The 15,841-nt window shown below is 38.1% G+C and overlaps 1 long non-coding RNA gene across 1 annotated transcript in view; it reads left to right on the top strand.

The window, feature by feature from the left end:
• The first annotated feature begins 5,719 nt into the window (after nt 1–5,719).
• The window catches only part of LOC103880292, a 77,096-nt gene continuing 66,974 nt past the window's right edge, over nt 5,720–15,841 (top strand). Inside the window, exon 1 of the long non-coding RNA XR_641250.4 lies at nt 5,720–6,220. This is a non-coding gene — a long non-coding RNA (uncharacterized LOC103880292). The remainder of the gene's footprint in view (nt 6,221–15,841) is intronic.

Below are 15,841 nucleotides of genomic sequence, written 5' to 3'. Positions count from 1 at the left end.
GGGTTTCACCGTGTTAGCCAGGATGGTCTCGATCTCCTGACCTCGTGATCCACCCGTCTCGGCCTCCCAAAGTGCTGGGATTACAGGCTTGAGCCACTGCACCCAGCCTGTAATTCCCAAGTTATACACAATATGATGCAGACTTGAAAATTTGAAAGTAATTTGCAGTAACTTGAATGTAGGTGCACATGCTACTTTTAATCTGTAGGAGTTTGCTGAGTGTTCTGTGATGTCTTTTGAAAGGACCATTGCATAGTTTTTGTTTGTGGAGCTTGGTGCCTGAAGCCTGACTGTCCTAAGACCCACAACGGCACCTCATTGGCCCCATAAATGAAGGAGTCCTCTGAAACTCATTCACCTGGCCCAGCAAGACAATTACTCATGGCTTGGGTGATTACTGCTGAATCTCTAGAAAGTACAAATAGAACTACTGATCTTCTTCTGAGCAAAAACATCAGAGCAGAAAGGAATAATTACAATAGATGCCCAAATAAATTGTTTTACTTTATATCCTTGTAAGAGCGTTTGACTGTCTCATGGATTTTTAAATCAAGTCTATGGTCATTTGTACTACTATCCCCATTTTAAAGAAGCAAAAAATGAGGCTTAGAGGAACTAATTTCCATAGCCAAGTATTTTATTTATTTATTTAGAGACAGACTCTCCGTCAGTCACCCGGGCTGGAGTGCAGTGGCGTGATCTCAGCTCCCTGCACCCTCTGTCTCCCCAGATCAAGTGATTCTCCTGCCTCAGCCTCCTGAGTAGCTGGGATTACAGGCACACGCCACCACGCGCATCTAATTTTTGTATGTTTAGTAGAGATGAGGTTTTACCATGTTAGCCAGGCTGGTCTCAAATTCCTGATCTTAAGTGATCTGTCTGCCTCAGCCTCCCAAAGTGCTGGGATTACAGGCGTGAGCCCCCGGGCCCACTTGCCATAGCCAAGTTTAACGATCTCATTAAGTGGTGGCAGTTTGTCCTAGAGCCAGCACTACCTGACTCCAAACTTTTAAGCCCTTAGAGCTCCTGTTTTACTGTTTTCTTTGTGATGATCAAAATCTGCTCCTTTGTTTCCGGATGGTGAAATTAATATTCAATGAGAAGGGACAGGGATTTCCGAAGGACGTACGGACTTATTGGCAATTGAGACTGAAATCTGGATCTCTTGTAGAAAATTATCCCCTAGAAATGTAACAGTATACAGATGGGGTCATCGATTCACTGGGAAGTTGTATCCCACTGGAAGTGTTTCCTACTAACTGCAGTGGTAAAGTTGGCTGCATTTCCCTCCAAGCCTGCAGTGTTGTTGGTCCAATTTATAAAGCTTGGTTTTCAAAAAGAGAATATGAACAAAAGAAACTAGGGTTTAGACAGACCTCTTAGAACTGCTGAAAGCACCTTTGCTTTCAGTAAAACAGGTTCTGGGTGGATGTTGTATAAGTAGCTTTTAAAATGGTGTGATTTAGGAGTTCCAGAAATGGCCTTGCCTTCATCAAATTATCTTCTTCCACTGCTCAAAGCATCTGCAAAGATGAACAGGTGTTACTTTTTTCAGTTAAAACATAAACTCAGTCATTATTATTTAGCAGCAATTATTTTATTTTGTATTATGTTTATTGTGGTAAAATACATATAGCATGAAAGTTACTACTTTAACCATTTTCAAGTGTGCAGTTTAGTGATATTAAGTTCACTAATATTAGTGTACTTGTATTGTTGTACAGCTATCACCACCATTCATCTCCAGAAGTCTTTACATCTTGCAAAATGGAAACTCTGTACCCATTAAACACTAACTCCCCATTCTTCTCTTCTCCCAGCTCTTGGTAACTACCATGCTACTTTCTGTCCTTGTGAATTTGACTATTCTAGGTACTTTGTATAAGCGAAATTACACAGTGTTTGTCTTTTTGTGACTGGCATAGTTCACTTAACATAATGTCTTCAAGGTTCATACATGTTGTAGCATGTGTAAAGTTAAATAATTATATATATATATATAGAGAGAGAGAGAGAGAGAGAGTTATTTTTTTAGATGGGGTCTTGCTCTGTTACCCCAGGCTGGAGTGCAGTGGTGTGTTCTCTGCTCATTGCAACCTCCTCTTTTCGGGTTCAAGCAATTTTCCTGCCTCAGCCTCCCAAGTACCTGAGATTACAGGCACGTGCCACCATGCCCAGCTAATTTTTGTATTTTTAGTAGTGATGGAGCTTCACCATGTTGGCCAGGCTGGTCTCAAACTCCTGATCTCCAGTGATCCACCTACCTAGGCCAAATCCCAAAGTGCTGGGATTACAGGCGTGAGCCACACCCAGCCAAAGAATATTTTATCGTATGCCTATGACGCATTTTGTTTATCTGTTCCTCTTCCAAAAGACAGAGGTTAGTTTGCTTCCACTTTTTGGCTATTGTGAATAATACTGCTATAAACATAGGTGTACGACTATATCTTCAAGACCCTGCTTTCAATTCTTTTGTGAGTACACCCAGAAGTGGAATTACTAGATTATATGGCAGTTCTATTTTTATATTTTTGAGGGACGCCAAGCTGCTTTTTCAGCCATAAGTATGCACCAACAGAAAACAAAGATAAATCTGCCAGGACCCCTCAAGATAACAGGCTAGTTGGGGAAGAAAATGAATATAAACATGTAATGACAGTGTATTGGGATAAAAGAGGCAAGGAAGGGCTGGCTGAGACGGCAGGAGAGCTCTGAAGAAGGTGTGCTTAGCTCTTCCCAGAGAGAGCAAGGGAGGCTTTCAAGAGGTGGTGGCATTTGAAATGAATCTTGAGCGTGTGCTCACTGAAGATGAGGGCTTTTTATCCTGGAGAAGAGACGTCTGAGGACTCATGACTGTTCCCATCAAGTCTCTGAAGAGCTATTATGTAGAAGACTGAGCAGATGTCTTCTGTGTAACCCCGATATGGAAGGGAGACAGACTTCAGATCAATAGAAGAATGAGATAGCCAAAAATCAGAGCTGTCCAGCGCTAGTACAGGCTGTCAGAAGGCAGAGAGTTCCACGTCACATTTCCAATGACAACCTGTCAGAGGATGGCAGGGAAGATTCATTCAGCAGTTAGTATAGAATTGATGTTTTCTAAGACCTCTTCCAACTTGTGGTTTTGATTATTCTAACATTGGTTCTATTAAAGCATCTCTTAAGATCCCAATTTATTAGCACATTTTTTTCTTTAAATTATCTCTTACATAGATAGATGATAGGTAAATGAAATATATACACACAGATCAGCATATATTGATAAGAGCTATGATGATAACAGCTAATATTCATTAATCAACCTATGATAACATAACAGCTAATACTTATTAGTCAACCTACTTTGTGCCAAGCACTGTTTTAGAGATGCTTTATTTTATTCACTTAATCTTTATATTAACCTTATGCATTGCATACTATCATTATACTCTCCTCACAGACTCAAAACTCGTGGCAGAAAAGCTGAGTAACTTGCCCAACATCACATGCTGATTGAGTTGACATTTAAACTTGGGCTCTTTGACCCCAGAGGCTAGACTCGATTCTATACCCTATATAGTTTCCATGAATAGAGCAATTTTTAAAAACAATAGTTGCTGTGTACCATTGTCTTATTAATTCTCTCCACAATTTTTGAGGTATTTATTATCATACCTTCAGTGAACCAGTGGGGAATTGGAAACCCAGTATAGTTTACCCGCCTGTTGCTAGCCAAAAATCAAAGCCAGACCTGTTTGTCTCCTAGCGGTTACTGGCCAAAATATCCCCCAACTCCAATGCCCTATTAGATAAATAATCTAGCATCCAAAGAAGACAAAGGACATCTTCTTTGCCATTATCTCATAAGAACAGAGTATAAAATATAAAATGACATTATTAACTTTGGACAGATGCTCAGTTTTTAACTCATTACTTACCCGTCTTGCCCTGCCAAGAGAAATATGTTCTTTGGAAGTTTTGTGTGCAGATGAATTGTAATTTAGCTGCCTTTTTTTCTCCCTAATGCATCACACACAAGGCATTGTAGAGGGCTTGGTCATAAAATGAAATTGTTTTATTTTTAATGTTTATTGCTGGAGAGGACCAAGTTGAAAATCAAACACATGGGTCTCATGACTTTAATCAGGAGCAAACTTGCTAATAGATTTTTTTTAACTTTAAATTTAACAACTTAACAACTTGGCAATTTAATTAACTTTTTAAACACAACATTAAACCAGCCTGTGGGACTTTTCTGCTTCTGTACTTAATCGTGGCAAATAGTCTAAGAAGTGGCAAGAAAAACAGATGAGACACCTTTACGGTGAAAGAGGCACCATCTGTAGTTGCCAGCTAGAATATTTTGTCACAATCTAGGAAGTAGAACTCAAAACATTAAAATAGCTCTCAGTTGGCTTTTTCTTGAGAGTTTAACAATGGCATCACAGCAACCATTAGGGAAAAATAATACTACAATTTCATAGCAGGAGAATTTATTGTCTGGTGCATTCTAGGGAGGACACTCATATCCTTCTGTAATAATTAATTAACCCAATAAATACATGCTGAGTACCTACTGATGGAGTCATTTTTAAAAAAGAAACAGGCAATATCCATGCTTTCAAAATGCTTAAAGTCAAGGGGGGGAAGATATGCATTAACTCAGTAAAAACAGAACAAAACGCTTGTTCCCATTTACTGAGTATTATTATTACCATCTCTTTCTGCCAGGTGATTTACATGTGTTATTATCTCATTGAAACCAAGTAGATTTCATTAGTCATCTTGTATCTAGAAGGAAAGAGACAGACAGGGGTTATATCAGTCGACTGAGATACCACAGCTAAGTTAACTCACTGATATTCAAACCTAGGTTTATTCATCCAAAGCTGCAAAGCCAGTGTTTGCCAAATTAGAGTTATTTGCACACCACAGGGACCTCTTATGCCCTATTCATGCATCACCCAAACTTGTACTTATTTATTTATTCATTCAATCGTAATGAAATTTCATCCCATTTTCAGCAGCAAGGTGTGTTAAATTAATGGTTTGATTTAACCAAGGTCATGTGACCTAGTTTGACTGGGTCCAGTGTTTACACTGTGTGTCTCTAAAATTCAAACTCATGTTCTTCAACACATTTTTTTTCATTTGCCTACTCAAAAGGAGTCAGGAATTTTAGAGCAAGAGCTAGAACTATAAGAACCTTCTAAAATGTCTAGTTACCTTTATGGTTTCCACATGTTCATTTTTTTTCCTCTCTATTGTTTTTCCATAGCTATTGTAAGAAGAGCAAAATAAAGCTAAAGTGTTTATTTAGGGGAACAAGGAGGAAAGGCTCAGGGGTGGGGGTCCATCCTAATTATTAGAGTTATGTAAAATTAGGAATAAAGAATTTAAACACAATTTTCCAGGATCCTCCATATGATACCCAGTGTTGTCCAACTCCAGACTCAGGGCCGTAGGTTCTATGTTATCCTTCTTACGAGAATCTCACCATCTCTGCCTCATAACTGGTTGCATCTCAACTTTCTCCCTTCGGAGTGTACAGGCACCTCATACTTAGTACTATTCTTCTCTGACCAACATTGATCAATTTTACTGAAAATAAAGAGGCTTCATTTTCCCTCCAGTGGCTGGAGAATTGTCTGATTGGTGATGACCTTTCCCTACCTATAACAAACAAATTTTGTGGTGGATCAAAGTTTCATTATTTATTAATGACAAACAGAAATAATATCCTTAGTCATGACTCTGGTTTTTGTTCCTTTTGTTATAACAAGTATTTAAATTTTATTTTTTTCCTGGAAGTAAATCTTAATGTCAATGCTCTATGAAATTGCAACTGAAAATGGTCAGGGCAAGTTTTCAGGGATTAGTGTCCCTGCCTTGGATCCAACCCAAATATCTCAGCTCTTTGTATTTGTTCAGTTTTCAAGTAAATGAATGATGTTGTTATTGTTACATCAGTATTCCATGGCTCAAATAACGAAGTTTGATGAGTACCCAACTACTGTGATTCTTTAATTTTCAAAGGAGTGGAAACTGATGGCCCAAGAGACTGAAATTGACTTGGCCAGGTTCACTCAATGTGTTGCTAGGCAAAGTTAGAACCTGGACTAAGCCGTTCTGCAGCTTCCATCCACATTCTTCCACTACGTCACAATACGACCCATGGAGTCTACTTCAAGTCAGGGAGGAGATAGCCGCTTTCATTGACGTGGCCTATTTTTCTTTGACAGTGAGTCGATATCGTGGGTAGCATGAGAGGTTGTTCTTGATGGTCCCCAAGGTCCCACACAGCTCCAAACTGCAGTGATTCTCTCTCTCTCTCTGAACTTTTCTTTAATTCTCCTGTTGTACAGAGATGTAATGCAATGTGCTACAGTAGGAGAAAAACTTTCAAAGTCTTAGTGGATCCTAAATAGACTCATTTAATCTACACAGGGATTTGAATCCTCACATAAGACATTTTGCTTAATTAAGCCACATTCAAACATGAAAAAGTCATGTTCATACAAACTTAAGGATCAGATTTACAACTGCTGAGCACCTAGAGTCTCAATTAGCCACATCCCGATTCTTGCTGAGAAAAGGTCACCAGATTTTTCAGTCTTTTAGTTACTTAAAATTCAAGTCAGCCATCCCAACCATATTCAAATGTGTAAAAGGAGTCTTGGTTTATCTTGAAGCTTCCATGGAGAAAGTGGGCTTCATTCACTCATCTAACGAATATGTATTGAGTACTCTGTGCCACCTAGTGTATTAAACATGAGGAAGATGCATTGATAGTGAAGACCTGTCTGCTTCCTACTCTGTTGAATGTTGCAGTTTAGTGAGGTGTTGGAAGACTGGATCCTTTTACAGGAAAGGGGTCCAGATTCAGACCCCAAGAGAGGGTTCTTGGATCTCAAGGAAGAAACAATTCAGGGCGAGTCCATACTGCAAAGAAAAACAAGTTTATTAAGAAAGTAAAGGAATAAAAGAATGGCTACTCTACAGACAGAACAGCCCTGAGAGCTCCTGGTTGCCCCTTTTTATGGTTATTTCTTGATGAGATGCTAAACAGTGAATGGATTATTCATGCTTCCCCTTTTTAGATCATATAAGGTAACTTCTTGATGTTGCTATGGCATTTGTAAACTGTCATGGCACTGGTGGGAGTGTAGCAGTGAGGATGACCAGAGGTCACTCTTGTTGCCATCTTGGTTTTGGTGGGTTTTGGCCAATTTCTTTACTGCATCTGTTTTGTTAACAAGATCTTTATGACCTGTATCTTGTGCTGACCTCCTATCTCACCCTGTGACTTAGAACGCCTTAACCACGTGGGAATGCAGCCCAGTAAGTCTCAGCCTTACTTTCCCCAGCTCTTATTCAAGATGGAGTTGCTCTAGTTCACATGTGTCTGACAATACCAATGGATGGAAATAAACTTGATTATCTGGAAGTTGCAGAGGAGAGAACTTTGAACCAAGAAGTCTGCCCTCTTTTCTACTATAGTGGAAATAGGACCTGTGCCTTTGCTCTCTCTTAGGATTACTTACAGCCTATCGTTTTTATAAAAGAAATACATGCCGTTACACAAGTACTAAGCAAAAATATACAAAGAAAGACATTTGCAAATCATCCCATATGTTATCATCCTAAAGAACCATCATTAATATTAGGTGAATATCATGGTTAATATCATTCTGTGCATAAACATAGATTTAAGAATAAATTCTTTAATTTAGCATGCCATTGTTTTATTAAAAGAATCACGTTTCAGAGTACTCAAAAATAGAAAAACTCATGTGAATTTGACAGTATAGTTGAGATTCAAATAAATACTTTTTCATTGCAGGAAATTAAATTTCCTAAAAGATTTCTCTAACGTTAAGAAGAGGTGTTACAAAAACAGAAGGAAATCAGAATCATCATTTTTTTAAACTACTTTTGTTTTTAATATATTATTTGACTCTGCTATAAAAGATGAAGCTCTTAAACACTAACGTATCCCAACCTCACTTCACTACAGCTTCCACATTTTTCAGTTATGTTATTATTAATTTTTATATTACCAAGTATTATGACCTTTACATTTTATTTCATAACTGTGATTTTCACAATTGCCAAGTATCAGTACTATGCATAAATACAGAAAATATTCATAGTCTTTTGATCACAATTTCTTACTTTCTGAATTCCTTTTTTTAACTCCTTTTCTAAGTACCATCAAACATATGCAAGTGATCCATCCAGAGATCTTGTTAAAATGCAGATTCTGATTCCCTAGGTTTGCAATAGGGCCTGGTAATCTTCCTTCATTCCCAGTGATGCCCATGAACAATGATTTAAGCATTAAGAGTTTGGTTTTTTTTTTTAAATATCTATTCCTTCAATTCTGTATGGAGACTTACTATGTGTTGCCTTTAGAACAAGCTAATTCCTTTGGCTGGAAATATTTCTGAATCACATTTGTATGCATATTGCTCCATTTATTCTAGCATTAAATATAATTTTGGAGAAATGTAAGACCAAACAGAATTTTACTCTTTACAAATGATTTTCTTTGTTTCCTAATAGACTTGGAGAAAAAATATGCCTCATATAGATCATTTAGTATCACATTTTCTTGGAAAAATGGTGTGTTTCTTAATTATATAGATTCAGTGGTATTTTGCTTTTTTTTCCATTTCAGAAAATTTTTCTTGTATTATATCTTCAAAGACTTTTATTTTTCCTGTTCTACTTATTGACTATTTTTTTCCTAGAAGAGATTCATTTTCTTTATTTTAAACCATTGTTATTTCTCTATTGTGATTTTCAAAATAATATCTTCTTTCTGACTGCTTGAATAATTGGAAGTTTTATCTGTATTCACCAAGATTATAACAAGCCTTTTGTTTAGATTAGATACTTATCTTTCAGCAGTATCATTTCAGTTTCTTACTCTTCCTTATTTTTTCCCCTTGCATATGTGCTTTCTCATTTATATTTGTATTTGTCATTTTATCTTACCTTTGAGTTATTATTATACATTAAAAATTGTTCTAGTACTATTGCTTGAACACTTCTGTAATTCTTTGTTTGTTGTTCTGTTAGGTATCCTTCCAGGTTGAGCTCATTTTTTCCTATATTTTGCATTGATTGATTGATTGATTGGTGTGTTCTCTTATTCCTCTCCTCCTAGCTTTACTTTGCAATTTTACCATCATCTCCCTTATACTTAGACAGATCTATCTACTCAGGTCTTCTTTTTGCTCTCAAAGCACAGGTGATTTCTTGACTCCATTCTAATCACAAAGGAGGCTGCACACTAAACCACAGTTTGAGAGCTGTGTATTCAATATTATGTCTTCTTTTTCTTGCCTCCTCAAGTTATGGACTAAGGGAAATAGTTTCCCTGAAGGAAAGTGCTTTCTTTGTTAGAGACTATGCTCTGCACAGACTCTCAGATTTTGTTAAATGTCCTGGGCTCCATCCTTCATGGTTCAGCTTTGAGGTGAATACTTTCTATTGAGATATATGTTCATCTTTCAGTTTGTTTCCCTCATAAATAGGCATATTAGGCATATTCTTTTTTTAAAATTTTTTTCACTCATTTCTTCCCAGAAACTCTTACTACCTTTTCCTCACTAAAATAGGGATAAGTTAAGGATGCCCACTTAGTTCGCTCCTTCCCAAATGTTGAGAATTTTTAGTGGAAACTGTCCACCAGGCAGCTTCTAGGAGGTCTTGATGGGGATAAGAGGCTGGCCAAACCAGGACGCTCTAGTCTAGGAAACCTCTTTTTATGGCATTGATAGCACTGGGTTGTGATTTTACCTTGCATGAGTGCTTGAAGTGAACACTTGATGACATTTTATATTTTCACAGTATTTTAGAAGAGGAAGTTTCTATCCAGAAGTTGTAATCCATGGTTTTAAAATAAAAGTTTCCCATCAGGTGATACATACTAATGGTATTATTTGCTTGACATTCTGTCTTTTCCCCACTGGGTGTCTACAAAACACACAGTAGGTTAAACATCTTTTTCATCACTTAGCTCCATTCCTGGCTGACCATAGATACTCAAGAATGTTTGTTGAATAAATGAAATCAGTAGGGAGAGAGAGCTAGGTCTACTGAGCAGTTATTATGCATCAGGCATGCCTTGCTTGATTTAATTTTCACAAGAGCCAGTGATAAGTACATGTTACTTTCCTGTCTTTCAGATGAGGGTACTGACACATATAGATAAATTAGAACCCTTGTACATACTTGGTGGGAATGCAGAATGCTACGGTCATTGTGGAATATAGTACAGAGGTTCCTCAAAATGATTTAAAAATGGGACTACCATATAATTGGGCAATTCCATTCCTGAAAATATTTCAAAGAGAATTGAAATCAACATCTTGAAGCATTATCTGCACTCCCATGTTTATTGCAACATCAGCCACAATAGCCAAGATATGGAAACAATGTAAATGTCCATGAATAGATGAATAAATATGCTACATACATACAATTAAATTTTATTTAGCCTTAAATAAGGAGATCCTGTCATATGCAACAACATGGATGAACCTGAGAGACATTATTGCTAAGTGTAATAAACCAGTCACAGAAAGACAAATACTGCAAGATTTCACCTATTTGAGGCATCTAAAATAGTCAAATCCTGCTGGGCACATTGGCTCACACCTGTAATTCCAGCACTTTGGGAGGCCAAGGCAGGTGGATTACCTGAAGTCAGGAGTTCGAGACCAGCCTGACCAACATGATGAAACCCCATCTCTACTGAAAACACAAAAATATTAGCTGGGAGTGGTGGTGCATGCCTATAATCCCAGTTACTCGGTAGGCTGAGGCACAAGAATCGCTTGAACCCGGGAGGCGGAGATTGCAGCAAGCCGAGATCATGCCGTTGAACTCCAACCTAGGCAACAAGAATGAAACAGTCTCAAAAAAAAAAAAAGTCAAATTTATAGAAACAGAGAGTACAATAGAACATTGGTTGCTATGGTCTGGGGAAGGCAGAAACAGCAAGTTGCTGATCAATGAGTATAAAGTTTTAGTTATGCAAGAGGAATAAGTTCTAGACATCTGTTATACCGCACAGTGCCTATAGTTGACACTACTCTATTGTGCCTTTACAACATTTGAAAGCATAGATGTCTTGTTAACTGTTCTTATCACAAGAAAAGATGGTGAGGGGGTGCAAGGCAACTTTTGGAGGTGATGGATGTGTGTGTTACTTTGATTGCAATGATGATTTCATGGGCCTATGTCCAAACTAATCAAATTGTATACATTAAAGGTGTGCAGGGGTTTTTTATTTTTATTTTTTGTATCTCAATTATGCCTCGATGCTGTTACTGGAAAAACCAAGTTTGTGATTAGAAAGGTAAAGGTAAGCTGGGACTCAAAGGTAGGTTAGTATGATGCCACCCCCCATGCCTTCCCATTGGAAAATCATCTTAGCCACATGGGAAATGTGGAAACAGTCAGGAAGACCACTTAGCTCCTATGTGATACGCTGAATGGCCCACAGATGTTTTGCATGTCCTATACCGTTTTTTCTTTGTAAAAGATTGTCAGTTATAAAATAAAGAGCTTTCACATGCAAATCTGGATTCAGCATGTCTTAAGATATCAGAGCTCTGGCAACATGGGTCTTGCTATCTTCATGGTGACCATTGACAATGAATAGATAGTGGTAGTCCTTTTTAGATAACACAGGCACTCTGCAAATTGCTGTAGCCCCCTTTCCTTCTGGCTGCACTTCTTTACATGCCTGTCCTCTGTAGGCATTTGAGTTTGCAACCTCGACCTAAAAGAAACTTGATCCAGGCCCTCTGCACTCTCAGACTCCTTACAATGTGGGTATTTCATGGCTGGAGAAATCACCATGTCCTCAGGGACTCCCAGTCATGATTTGAGCATGATGACAGAAGGCCTCCCTGACACAGAACACTGTCCCTAAGGATACCCTGGGCCCTACCTCAGAGCTTGGGAGTGTCACTTTATTCACTAAAGACATCCTGCAGTCTCAGCAGGCTCCACAGACAGTGATCTAAGAGGATGATTTGCAAATCCTTCAGGAGCAGCTGCAAGTTGAGGCTCTAGTTTCTAGGGACAGCCAAAGGAGCAATCAGCTTTGTGTGTGACATGGTTGTTTCCTCCCCAGGGAGAAAGAATTAATGAGAGCCAAGGAAGTTCTGTCCTTGGGGTCCCGTGGGAGCTTCTTCTAGGGAAGGGGCTGCCATGCTGCCTCCTGTCAAATTTAAAGGACCCTCTGAGGGATTTGTTTTTGAAGAGCAATGGATGGAATGATCACCCAGATTATCACTCCAGGGAGAACGTTCCTCCCCTTCCATCCTCCTACTCAGCCACATGGGCTCTGTTAGCTATGATCCCATTCAACATAGCCAGGGGCAATCTTGCAACCCTGAAATTTGTAGGTGAGGATGCTCACAGTTTACTATCCAAATAAGTCTCTCGTGACTCTTGTTAATTATGAAAATTTCCTGGCCTTAACTTGATGGCAATTAAGTCTATGGTGGAGCCTGGGAATTTGCATGTTTACAACGAACAGCTCAATGTTTAGTATAGATCAAGCAGAGTTTGAGGAAAAAACCAATGTAGAATTTTTTCTACATTGAAAAAAAACAGAGTAGAATTTTTTTCTGGTAAAAATGTTTATTTTATTTATTTTTATTTTGATAGTTTTTAGGGTACAGGTGGTTATTGTTTCCATGAATCAGTTCTTTAGTGGTGATTTCTGAGATTTTGTGCACCTGTCACCTGATCAGTTTATTACTATACCCAATATGTAGTCTTTTATCCTTCACCCCCTTCCAACCTTCCCCCGGGGTACCCTCAAAGTCCATCATTCGTATGACTTTGCATCCTCATAGCTTAAATCCCACTTACAAGTGATAACATATGATATTTGGTTTCCCATTTTTGAGTTACTTCACTTAAAATAATGGCCTCCAGCTTCATCCAAGTTGCTGCAAAAGACATTATATTGTTCTTTTTTATGGTTGAGTAGTATTCTATGATGTATATTACCCTCAATGTAGACATTTCTAGAAAAGGCAAGACTATAAAGACAGAAAGCAGGTCAATGATTGGGGCTGGGGATAGGTGCAGGGGTTGACTGCAAATAGGCATCAGGGAACTATTTGGAGTGATGGGAATGTTCTAACACAGATTTTGGTTATGGTTGCGAATGGTATATGCAAGCTAAAGTTCACTAAACTGTATACTTAGAACAGGTGAATTTTATGGCATGTAAATTAAACTCCAGTAAAGTTGTTAATTAGACACAGATACACACAAACAACTCTGAAGTAATAACTAATCATGAAATGATGTAATGAGAGAACAATACAGAAAAATAATGAATGCTGTCAATCATGGTAGAACATATAAGGATGAGAGCAAACAGTTACTGAGACACACCTATAGGCCAAATGTTAAGCCGAGTTTTTTTTTTTGTTTTCATTTTCGTGGTTTTTTTTTTTTTTTTTTTCCAACTTTGACTTTAGACTTAGCGGGTACATGTGCAGATTTGTTACATGGGTATATTATATGACACTGAGGTTTGGGATATGAATGATTCTGTCACCCAGGCAGTGAGCATAGTATTAATAGGTAGCTTTTCAACTCTTGCCTCCCTCCTTCCCTCCCCAGTCTAGTAGTCCCCAGCATCTGTTGTTCCCATCTTTATATTTATGTGTATCCAATGTTTAGTTCCCACTTATAAGTGAGAATATGCAGTATTTGTTTTCCTGTGTCTGAGTTAATTCACTTAGAATAATGGCCTCCAGCTACATCCATGTTGCCACAAAGGGCATGATTTCATTCTTTTTATGGCTGCATAGTATTCCACAGCATATACATCACATTTCCTTTATCTAGTCCACAGTTGATGGGCACTTGGGCTGATTCCATGTCGTCGCTATTGTGAATAGCACTGTGATGAACACACGAGTGCATGTGTCCATTTGGTAGACCCATTTTTCTTTGAGTTGATACCCAATAATGGGATTGTTAGTTTCTAATGGTAGTTTACCTCTTAGTTCTTTGTTGAGCCGTGTTCGTATTATGCGCATTCATTATTTCTCATTACTACCCCATGACATACGTACTGTCGTCTTTTTGCAGATAGGTAGACTGAGGCTTGAGAGGTTGAGAACAAAAAGGCACATAGGAAAGAACTGGAATTTGCACACAGGTGGTCTTATGCCAGGGATGTAGTGCCTTACTAATAGATTGATTAATTCAGCTGGTCCATCACATGAAACTTACAGTCCAACATAAGTAGGTCTGAAGTCTGACTTTACCATTTCCAACTATCTTTCTCAAGCACCCACCACGGTCTCACTAAGCTTCAGTTTCCATATCTGCAGGTTGAAGATAATAATAGCTATCTCAAAAGGTTCTCAGAAGAAAAAAAGTTACAGAAAATAAGATATGTAAAGCCTGGTACATATGCAAAGTTCTCCAATAAATGGAGATGTCATTAAGTTAGACTCTGTAGATCCCTTAGCATACTGGTTAATGCATTTGATGAGCTTAGTAAATATTAGCTAGTATATAACTCTAAATATTGGGATGATTCATTTATTTAACCGTCACCTAACCAGAGCATTCATATCTACTAAGAACTAGGGGACTCGTTGTATCAGATCTTACATAAACCACAGGACACAACCCTGTTCTCCAGGACGAACACGCATGTAAACTAATAACTGTAATAAAATGTGCAAGATATAGCTGGTGACTTAGTTGGCATCTTCCATGGTGGCACAAAAATAGAGATAATAAAGTTATTATTGACTATCTGCTTCTTTGTGGAGACTTACCATATATTTCTATATAGTATGTATTTCTATATAGCCAGTCTTCACAAAGAAGCAGATAGTCAATAACTTAATTGTATATTTTAAAATAACTTAAAGCATGTAATTTGATTATTTGTAACTCAAAGGATGAATGCTTGAGGGGATGGACACCCCATTCTCTATGATGTTCTTATTTCACATGGTATGTCTATATCAAACCATCTATGTACCCCATAAATATATACACTTACTATGTACCCACAAAAATTTTAAAAATAAAATTTTTTAACAAAAGAAGCGGATAGTTGGGTCCAACATTTAAGAATGAGTCTTTTACTTGGAACTCACCCAAATGCACATCAATGATAGACTGGAAAAAGAAAATGTGGCACATTACAGCAAGGAATACTATGCAGCCCTAAAAAAAAGGATGAGTTCATGTCCTTTGCAGGGACATGGATGAAGCTGGAAACCATCATTTTCAGCAAACTAACACAGGAACAGAAAACCAAATACCACATGTTCTTACCCATAAGTGGGAGCTAAACAATGAGAACACATGGACACAGGGAGGGAAACATCACACACCAGGTCTGCTGGGGGTGGGGTGCTAGGGGAAGGGGGAAGAATTAGAACAACTACCTAATGCATGCTAGGCTTAAAACCTAGATGATGGCTTAATGGATGCAGCAAACCACCAAGGCACATGTACACCTTTGTAACAAACCTGCATGTTCTCTACATGTGTCCCAGAACCTAAACAACAACAACAAAAAGTCTTTTTGTAGCTGACATCTATTATTTTTTTGTTTTCAGCATCTGTTTAAACTAAATGCATCACAAAAAATTTTTTTCCAGATTTGCAAATCTGTAGAAACCGTGGTTTTTCTTTTTCTGTAGGGCTGTCTTTCTTTTTGTTTGGGGATCTTGGTGCTCCTCTCACTCCATTATTTTCTCATACAAATCCTGATGGCTCTATTCTCAGAGTAGAACTCTCCAAGTGGAAATACAGCACTGACTTTTTGGATGCCGCCAATTCCATT

Source organism: Papio anubis, chromosome 18 (genome assembly GCF_008728515.1).
Source record: "Papio anubis isolate 15944 chromosome 18, Panubis1.0, whole genome shotgun sequence".
Classification (NCBI taxonomy): Eukaryota; Metazoa; Chordata; class Mammalia; order Primates; family Cercopithecidae; genus Papio; species Papio anubis.
The sequence above is the reverse complement of the archived record's forward strand: the minus strand, read 5'-3'. Positions and strand labels throughout refer to the sequence as shown.